Source organism: Carex rostrata, chromosome 5, assembly GCF_964058835.1.
Source record: "Carex rostrata chromosome 5, lpCarRost1.2, whole genome shotgun sequence".
NCBI classification, from domain to species: Eukaryota; Viridiplantae; Streptophyta; class Magnoliopsida; order Poales; family Cyperaceae; genus Carex; species Carex rostrata.
In genome coordinates, this window is record NC_135922.1 from 12294644 (window position 1) to 12304333 (window position 9690).

Below are 9690 nucleotides of genomic sequence, written 5' to 3' on the forward strand. Positions count from 1 at the left end.
GTACTCTATGCCGGGAGATCCTCGACAAAATGGAGTTGCTGAAAGACGTAATCGTACACTAATGAATATGGTACGAAGTATGATATGCAATACCACATTGCCGGATTTTTTGTGGACAGAAGCTTTAAAAACAGCCACACATATTCTAAATCGGGTTCCTAGTAAATCTGTTCCAAAAACACCTTATGAACTGTGGACTGGCAGAAATTCACAACTAGGATACTTACGTGTATGGGGCTGTCCTGCTGAAGCAAAAGTCTATAATCTGCAACTTAAGAAACTTGATTCCAGAACCATTAGTTGTTATTTTATTGGTTATCCAGAGAGATCCAAAGGTTTCAGATTTTATTGCCCGTCACATACCACTAGAATAGTTGAGACGAGACATGCTGTATTTTTTGAAAATGGCAACATCAGCGGGAGTAATGCAAATAGAACAGTAAACCTCGAAGAAAATCGGATTTATGTTCCAATTCCGATAATTCGAGAAATTACAAATTCTATACCTATTGTTGTTCAAGAGGCTAATGAAGAAACTCATGTTCATGATGTACCTATTGTTGATGAAGCTCCTATGCTACCACAAGAATCCTTACGTAGATCACAAAGAGAGAGAAGATCTGCCATACCTGATGATTATATCGTATACCTTACTGAGGAGGGTTGTGATATAGGTAATGGAGATGATCCTATCTCATTCAAGCAAGCTATTATGAGTGATAAATCATCTCAATGGTTGGAAGCCATGAATGATGAGATGAAATCTATGGAAATTAATGAAGTTTGGGATCTTATTGAGTTACCTGTCGGGGTTAAACCTGTAGGATGTAAATGGGTCTATAAGACTAAAACTGACTCCAAAGGTAACATTGAAAGATTTAAGGCCAGACTAGTCGCTAAAGGGTTTACACAACAAGAAGGTGTACATTTTGACAATACATTTTCTCCTGTCTCAAAGAAAGATTCATTAAGAATTGTTTTAGCCCTTGTAGCTCATTATGATTTAGAACTACATCAAATGGACGTGAAAACTGCATTTCTCAATGGTAACTTGCATGAAGAAATTTTTATGAAACAACCTGAAGGGTTTGTTGAAGAAGGCAAGGAACATATGGCATGTAGGTTAAAACGTTCAATATATGGATTAAAACAAGCTTCACGACAGTGGTATCTCAAGTTTGATGAGATTATAACCGAATTTGGATTTACAGAAAATATAATAGATCAATGCATATACCTCAAGGTTAGTGGGAGTAAATTTATCTTTCTCGTTTTGTACGTGGATGATATTTTATTGGCAAGTAGTGATTTAGACATGTTATACGAGACAAAACGTTTTCTATCAACTAAGTTGGAAATGAAGGATCTTGGTGAAGCCTCTTATGTCATAGGAATTGAAATTTACCGAGATCGGTCTCGTGGGATCTTAGGTTTATCCCAAAGAGCATATATTGAGAAAGTGCTTAAAAGATATAACATGCACAATTGCTCCCCTAGTGTTGCTCCTATTGTCAAGGGTGACAAATTCAGCAAGTTTCAATGTCCTAAAAATGAAATAGAACGTGCTCAAATGAAGCAAATTCCTTATGCTTCGGTAGTAGGGAGTCTTATGTATGCTCAAGTTTGTACACGTCCTGATATTGCATTTGCAGTTGGTATGCTTGGCCGATATCAAACTGATCCAGGAATGGACCATTGGAAAGCTGCCAAGAAAGTTTTACGCTATTTGCAAGGAACAAAAGATTATATGCTTACTTACAAGAGGTCAAATAACCTTGAAGTTATTGGTTATTCTGATTCAGATTTTTCTGGATGTCTCGACAGTAAGAAATCCACATCAGGTTACATATTTATGCTTGCAGGGGGACCAATTTCATGGAAGAGTGCTAAGCAGTCTTTAAGGGCATCTTCCACTATGCAAGCAGAAATTGTGGCGTGTTATCATGCTACTGGTCAAGCAGTTTGGTTAAAGAATTTTATACCAGGACTTCAAGTAATTGACAGTATTGCGAGGCCACTCACCTTATTTTGTGATAACGAAGCTGTTGTTTTCTTCTCTAAGAATAACAAATCAAGTGGTGCATCCAAGTGGATCGACATCAAATATCTTGTTGTTAGAGACAAAGTCAAAGATGGTACCATTATGATACAACATATCAATACAAGAGCTATGTTAGCTGATTCTCTAACAAAAGCGCTTCCACCCACTCTTTACAAAGAGCATGTTGCCGGCATGGGTTTAGTTAATGTATTATGATTTTGATGTTGTAAACTATATATATATTATGTTCTGTACTAAATCTTTAATTATGTATTGACTTTGAATTAATAAATTTGCTAATTATGATGCACATAATTTTGTTTATTCTAAGCAAATTACTTATGAGGACCGAATGAAGATTATTAACCATTGTTGGAAAGAGTACCAATGCTATAATTAATGGGGATCAAATAACGACATTTGTTATTTTGATTAGTTTAGTTTGGTTTGGTATTTCTAACTGAACAGGTTTACAATTAAAAAAAAAAAAAAAATTATATTGGCCAATTTTTTTTTTCAATTTTTTTTATGTGCTTTATTATGTTATAACATTACGGCAAAGTGGGAGAATGTTAGTTTTATTTTATTATGTTATGGCCTATGTTATTAATATGCACCGGGTTCATTCAAAGAAATGAACGAAAGGGCTTCAGCATTTTTGATGGAAAAATCTGTTGCTATTAATATATACTGGTCCCAATTGATTGCCTGATAAGTTACAGAAAAAACAACTTAGAAAAAGGTCTCACTGTCTCTCTCTACTGAATTTTTGAGAGAATTTCTGAAAAACGCCATTAAGAGAAAACGCTGTGTCCATCATCAGTTATCAGGAAAATCATTGAAGATCTCAGTATTAACGCTTCCGCAAAATGTCATCAATTCAGAATTGTAAGTTTTAAATACGTTCGCTATTTTATTTTGAATTTACGGATTCTGGATTAATATTAAAGTTTTCAGTATATCTAACATATTTGTCTCAATTAAAAAAATAAATTATTTCTTATTACATATTTCAAACCAAACTCAAACCTAGGGTAAGTTCGATTCGGTTCGATTCGTTGCCACCCCTAGTCCAAATTTAAACATATGGAGCGGTGGTGTAACTAAAGTAAAAAAGAGCGGCTTCTGATCAAGTCTTAACAAAATATTATTGTCATGTCATTGTTTTTTAAATTAATTTAAATTTGAGCTACAAAAAATTATTAACTAAATAATTCTTATGTTGTAATGATTGTATAGAAAATTTGAAATAATATGTACAAATCTAAGCGAAGGTTTTAGATGCCATAATAAAAATCATTGGTGTCCTCCAAAACTAATTAAACAAAAAAAGAAGAAGATATAATTACATCAAAATTACAAAATTTTGTCAAACCATCCAAGTTCAACCGAAACAACTTGAAACAAACATCATTTGTTTTATATAAACTTGAAATGCATGTCGGCTAGCCATGAGTGCAATAGTATAAAAATAAAATAAACCCAGTGACTAATTATACTATATGTTTCATAAGGATCGCAATGTGTTCCATTTATTTTTTAGCACACCTTATCTATTAATTAATATATCTTTTTGGAAAGCTAATTTTTTCTTTTCAGAGAACATGCCAATAAGTCTTTTTTTCATATGCTGCTTCGATATTTGTCCATACCATAATATAATTTCATTTTATGCTAATGGATATTAATCCATAATCATCTATTTTCTAATACAACAAATTGAAATGGCTATTTCTGGGCTAACCTTTTATAGTACACACCCATTAGTAGGTAACTTTTTCAAGCGTTACAAAAAATAGATTAAAGTTTCTGAAATGGTTCCTGCAAATTGGAGCTAGTATCTATTTTCTATCAGTTATTTATAACACTTGCTATTAATAAAAATCTCTCTTTCCTTTTAAATACAACCCTCAACTCTTCCTCCTTCTCAACCACTTACCTTAATTCTCTCTCTCTCGCTTTTGTCTTGTGAAAAGAAGATCGCGACCATCTCTGTGCATAATCTATTTTGCATATTCTGATTTGCAAAGGTTATTTTAGAGAAAACAAGATCTAGAATAATGTTTTACACGGGAAAGATGTGGAGACCCAAGGAGCAGAGGAAGACAGGTTCATCCTCTATGAACAACCGGAATTGCTCTCATGGCAAGCCTCCTAGGTTCTTAGATGGTAATTTTACTTTCTTTTTATAAAGATTTACATTGCTCGAATTGTGACTTGAAATTCATTTCCTTTGGTAAAAATTTGATCTTTTTTTTTATTTATGAATATTTGGTTTGATTACTTCTATATCACGGTATCTATATGTTGTGTTTTTCTTGTAATATTTGTGTTAACATGGCACTAAAGAAGCCTTGCTTCACATACCTTGCCTCTGTCAAATAGATATACCATACCGTATATATTGCAGATAATAATAATCTATTTTATAGTTATTACTTTATATGTCGATCCATATTTGAAAGAATGTTATACAAATTCTAAATATGTATAAACGTGTCTTTTGATTGCTTGATATAACAAAAAGATTGATTGCGGTATCAGCTCTGTTTCTTTCTTAATATCACCTTACATGAGAGTCTCTTGCAGAATATATACAGTTCTCTTAACATAATCTAAAGCTTACTTTCTCTTTTATTATTATTCATAGAAAAAGTACAGATGCATTACTGGGAGCGAAACTTTTGTGAATTAAATGGTGTCAGTTGGACAAAGATATTGAAAACTAAAAGGTTTGTCCACCAATTTTCTGATATTACCAGTTGGGATGACTCCGCTGGTAAAGAAGCTTTTCTACACGCAAAGGCCCGTTATTGGGCCCAGATTAATGGGTTGCAGCCTGAGACATCATTACCTGACCCTGATCTTCTCACCGACAATGTGGATCCTAATGCACCTCCATCTGATCTTGAAATGCTATATCAGAACCTTCGCGGTTCTGTATCTGATGATGAAGCAGACAACAACACCGATGATAGGGTAAATGACGGCTGGGGTGATGGAGGTGTTATTCTTTGGGAATCACACTACGCGAAGGAAGACGAAGAGGAGGAGATTCGGGAAATATCTCAACCAGTCGAGTGGGGAGAGAATCATGTGATTATTCCAACTGGTTGGATATAGCAACGAATCTATGTATAATTTAGGGTGTCCTCAGCCATCCCAATGATTGTAATTTTTTTAATTATGAATATTGAAATTTAATGGAATTTATATATTTTTGAATTTTTTATATACTTCAATTTCTTTAGAAATTATCACATGTATGCTTGTTGTCTAGTGGTTACAGTTCTAATAATTATGTATGCATGTGAACTCTTTTTTTTTGTGAACCACATCTTGGAGACAATTATTATTCCTATTACAAACATATGGTCTCTAGTTAAGACATATTTGTTAATTATCACAACAAAGTCGAATTAGTGCTTTATTCCAAATCAATGCTTGATTTAATTCGAATTAAGTGTTGGGTGTGAAGACAACTTGTTCACCAAGTAATGTGATAGGTTACTTGATCGCAAAGCAAGGTGATAGGCTACTTGGCTGCCACTCTTCTTTGGTTTAGGAATGTTTGGTAGAGGAAATATCTTGTGATAGATATTTGCATTAATTAGGTTTCTTTGCCCCCAAGTTGTTCTAGGCTATATAAAGGAGTCTAGACTCCCTCTTGTAATCATCACTTACATAATAGCTTTCTTAAGCTTGTAATTCATTTCTCCTCTATAAACAATATTAGGCCAGTGGGGTTTGTGCTTTTTCACCACCCGTCTGGTTATCCACAATTCTAGTGTTCTATTATTTCTCTTTCTCTCTCTCTCTCTTGCTCATCTCACTATCGTGTTGTGTTATTGTGCTGCTATCTCGACTTTACAACTGGTATCAGAGCCAAGTTACGGGGAGGTTCTGTTGGTGTGCAAGTCCAACTGAACGTTTGTGAAGGAGGAAGTGCTGCTCGATCAACATGGAGGATGGCAAGGCAAATATCCGATGTTTTGATGGCAAACATTTTGGTTATTGGAAGCTACAAATAACCGATATGTTGTATGCCAAAGAACTAGAGGATGCAATGTTAGAGAAGAAACCCGGCACCATAGAGGACAAGGTGTGGAAGAAGCTAGATCGCTGTGCACTTGGTCTCATTCGCAATACCATCTCAATGGATGTGGCTTCACATGTCGCTAATGAGACCACAACCTTTGGATTCATCAAGAGACTGCCTGACTTGTTTGAGAAGCCCTCGAGTTCCAACAAGATTCACCTTCTACGACGGCTATTTCAACTTCAAATGGCCGAGGGTGTTTCCATGACGGAGCATGTAGCCGAGTTCAACCATATTGTGAACCAACTAAAGGCGATTGCGTATCCCTTGGATGATGAGTTGCTCGTGCGTTGCTTGTTGATCTCTATGCCTGACAGCTGGTCAACTACTGTAGAGGTGATCCCGGGCCAAGAGAAGGTGACTCTCGACTATGTAGAAATCAGCGAGGTGAAACAAGCGAGTCGGCCCTAACCGTTCAAAGGGGTCGGGAGAGTCAAAAGGGTGAGAACTGAGGTAGATCCAAGTCGAGAGGACGAAGCAAGTCTCGAACCAAAGGTGAGGCGGAGTGCTGGAATTGTGGCAAAAAAGGTCACTTGAAGCGTGACTGTAAGGCCCCTAAAAAGGCGAAGAAGAGAGGAGACGAGTCCAACTCGGTGAATGCAACAACCAAGGAGGACTCAGATGATGCTCTAGTCTTATGTGTTGACAGCCCAATCGAATCTTGGATTCTAGATTCAGGTGCTTCTTTTCATTCTACCTCTTGCAAAGAATTGATGAAAATTTTTGTAACTGGGGAATATGGAAAAGTATTCCTAGCGGATGATAAATCTTTAGAGATTACGGGCAAAGGTGATGTTCATATTAAGTCGAGCAATGGCTATAGATGGACATTGCATGATGTTCGTTACATTCCCGGGTTGAAGAAGAATCTAATCTCTGTGGGTCAATTGGATAGTGAGGGGTATAGGACCATCTTTGGAGAAGGTTCTTAGAGAATAGTGAAAGGAGCTATAGTTGTAGCACGAGGCACCAAGACGGGTACACTTTATCTAACTGACAGAAGTGTAGACTTGGTAGCAGTTGAGGGGGCTGAGACCAATCCAATCGTGTGGCACAACAAGTTGGGACACATGAGTGACAGAGGGTTGAAGGTTCTAGCATCAAAAGGGTTGTTACCGGCTATGCAGTCGGTTGAAACCGGCTTTTGTGAAGATTGCGTGCTCGGCAAACAAAAGCGGGTTAACTTTTCAAAAGTCGGGCGAAAGCGTAAGGAAGACAGGCTAGAACTTGTGCACACTGACGTGTGAGGACCAGCACCGGTCCAATCCCAAGGAGACTCAAGGTACTATGTCACGTTTATCGACGATTCCACTCGCAAGGTATAGGTCTACTTTCTCAAACACAAATCTGAAGTGTTCGAGGTTTTCAAGAAGTGGAAGGCAGAGGTCGAGAATGAGACCGGTCAAAAGCTGAAGTGCTTGAGATCGGACAATGGTGGCGAGTATGATGGAGCCAACTTCAAGGCGTATTGTGCGGAGCATGGAGTCAAGCTAGTGCGAACAGTCCCCAACCGACCAAACCAAAATGGGATTGCTGAGAGGATGAACCAAACTCTCAACGAGCGCGTTAGGTCAATGTGACTTCACGCAGATCTTCCAAAGATGTTTTGGGCAGAGGCAATCAACACGGCAACTTATCTCATCAACCGAAGTCCCTCGGTGACCTTAGAATTCGAGCTGCCCGAAGAGAAGTGGTCGGGTAAAAAGGTATCTCTATCTCACTTGAAAATTTTTGGGTGCACGGCATATGTGCATGTGGACTTGAACAAAAGGGACAAGTTGGATGCAAAGGCCAAGAAATGTATTTTCGTTGGGTATGGGTCTAATTATTTTGGTTATAGATTTTGGGATGAGAAAAGTCGAAAAGTAATTAGGTCCAGAGATGCTACCTTCAATGAAAATGAGTTATATAAAAAGATGTCCAAATCTAATGTGGATGAAGTGAGAGAGATTGTTTTGGGTGATTTGCAAGTCTCAAATGGTATGGCCGACAATGAAGGGATCGAAGGAGATGCGGTCCAAGGAGATCATGAAACTGATGATGAATTTGATGATGTTGTGGCCGAAGATGCAGTCAATGATCAAGAAGAGCCCAATCCACAAGAACCGGTGTTGAGAAGGTCTACTCGGGTTTGTAAACCTAACACCAGGTATCTATCTTCCCTCAACCATTTACTTTTGACTGACTCGGGCGAGCCTGAAGACTGCAGTGAGGCGGTAGACTCGAGTGATGCGGTCAAGTGGGAGCGAGCAATGAAAGAGGAGTTAAGATCCCTGGAGAAGAACAAGACATGGGTCTTGACTCAATTGCCGAAAGGAAAGAAGGCACTACAAAATAAGTGGGTGTATCGAGTTAAAGAAGAGGCATATGGCAATAAGCGTTAATTATTATTTTTCATTAAAAAAGCAGAGATGCCTAATTGGGAGCAATTTTTTTGTAAACTGAACGGTGTCAGTTGGGCAAAGATACTGAGAACAAAAGAGTTTGTCCACCTATTTTCTGATATTACCAGTTAGAAAGACTCTGCCGGTAAGAAGCTTTTCAAGGTGCAAAGGCCTGTTATTGGGCTCAGATTAATGGGTTGCAGCCTGAGACCTCCTTACCCGACCTTGATCTGATCTTATCGACACTGTGGATCATAATGCACCTCCATCCGACATTGAGTTGCGATACCAGAACCTTTGCAGTTCTCTATCTGATGATGAAGAAGATGACAGTACCGATGATTGGAGAAATTATGGGTGGGGCGATGGAGGTGTTATTAAACTAAATAATTCTTATGTTGTAATGCTTGTATAGAAAATTTAAAATAATATGTACAAATCTAAGCGAAGGATTTAGATACCATAATAAAAATCATTGTTCTCCAAAACTAATTAAACAAAAAAAAAATCAGAAGATATAATTACATCAAAATTACAAAATTTTCTCAAACTATCCAAGTTCAACCGAAACAACTTGAAACAAACATCATTTGTTTTATATAAACTTGAAATGCATGTCGGCTAGCCGTGAGTGCAATAGTATAAACATAAAATAAACCCAGTGACTAATTATACTATATGTTCATAAGGATTGCAATGTGTTCCATTTATTTTTAGCACACCTTATCTATTAATTAATATATCTATTTGGAAAGCTAATATATATATTTTTTTTAGAGAACATGCCGATAAGTCTTTTTTTTCATACGCTTCTTCGATATTCGTACATACCATAATATAATTTCATTTTATGGTAATGGATATTAATCCATAATCATCTATTTTCTAATACAACAAATTTAAATGTCTATTTCTGGGCTAACCTTTTATAGTACACCCATTAGTATGTAACTTTTTCAAGCGCTACAAAAAATAGATTAAAGTTTCTGAAATGGCTCCTGCAAATTGAAGCTAGTATCTATTTTCTATCAGTTATTTATAACACTTGCTATTAATAAAAATCTCTCTTTCCTTTCAAATACAACCCTCAACTCTTCCTCCTTCTCGACCACTTACCTTAATTCTCTCTCTCTCTCCCTTTTGTCTTGTGAAGAGAAGATCGCGAC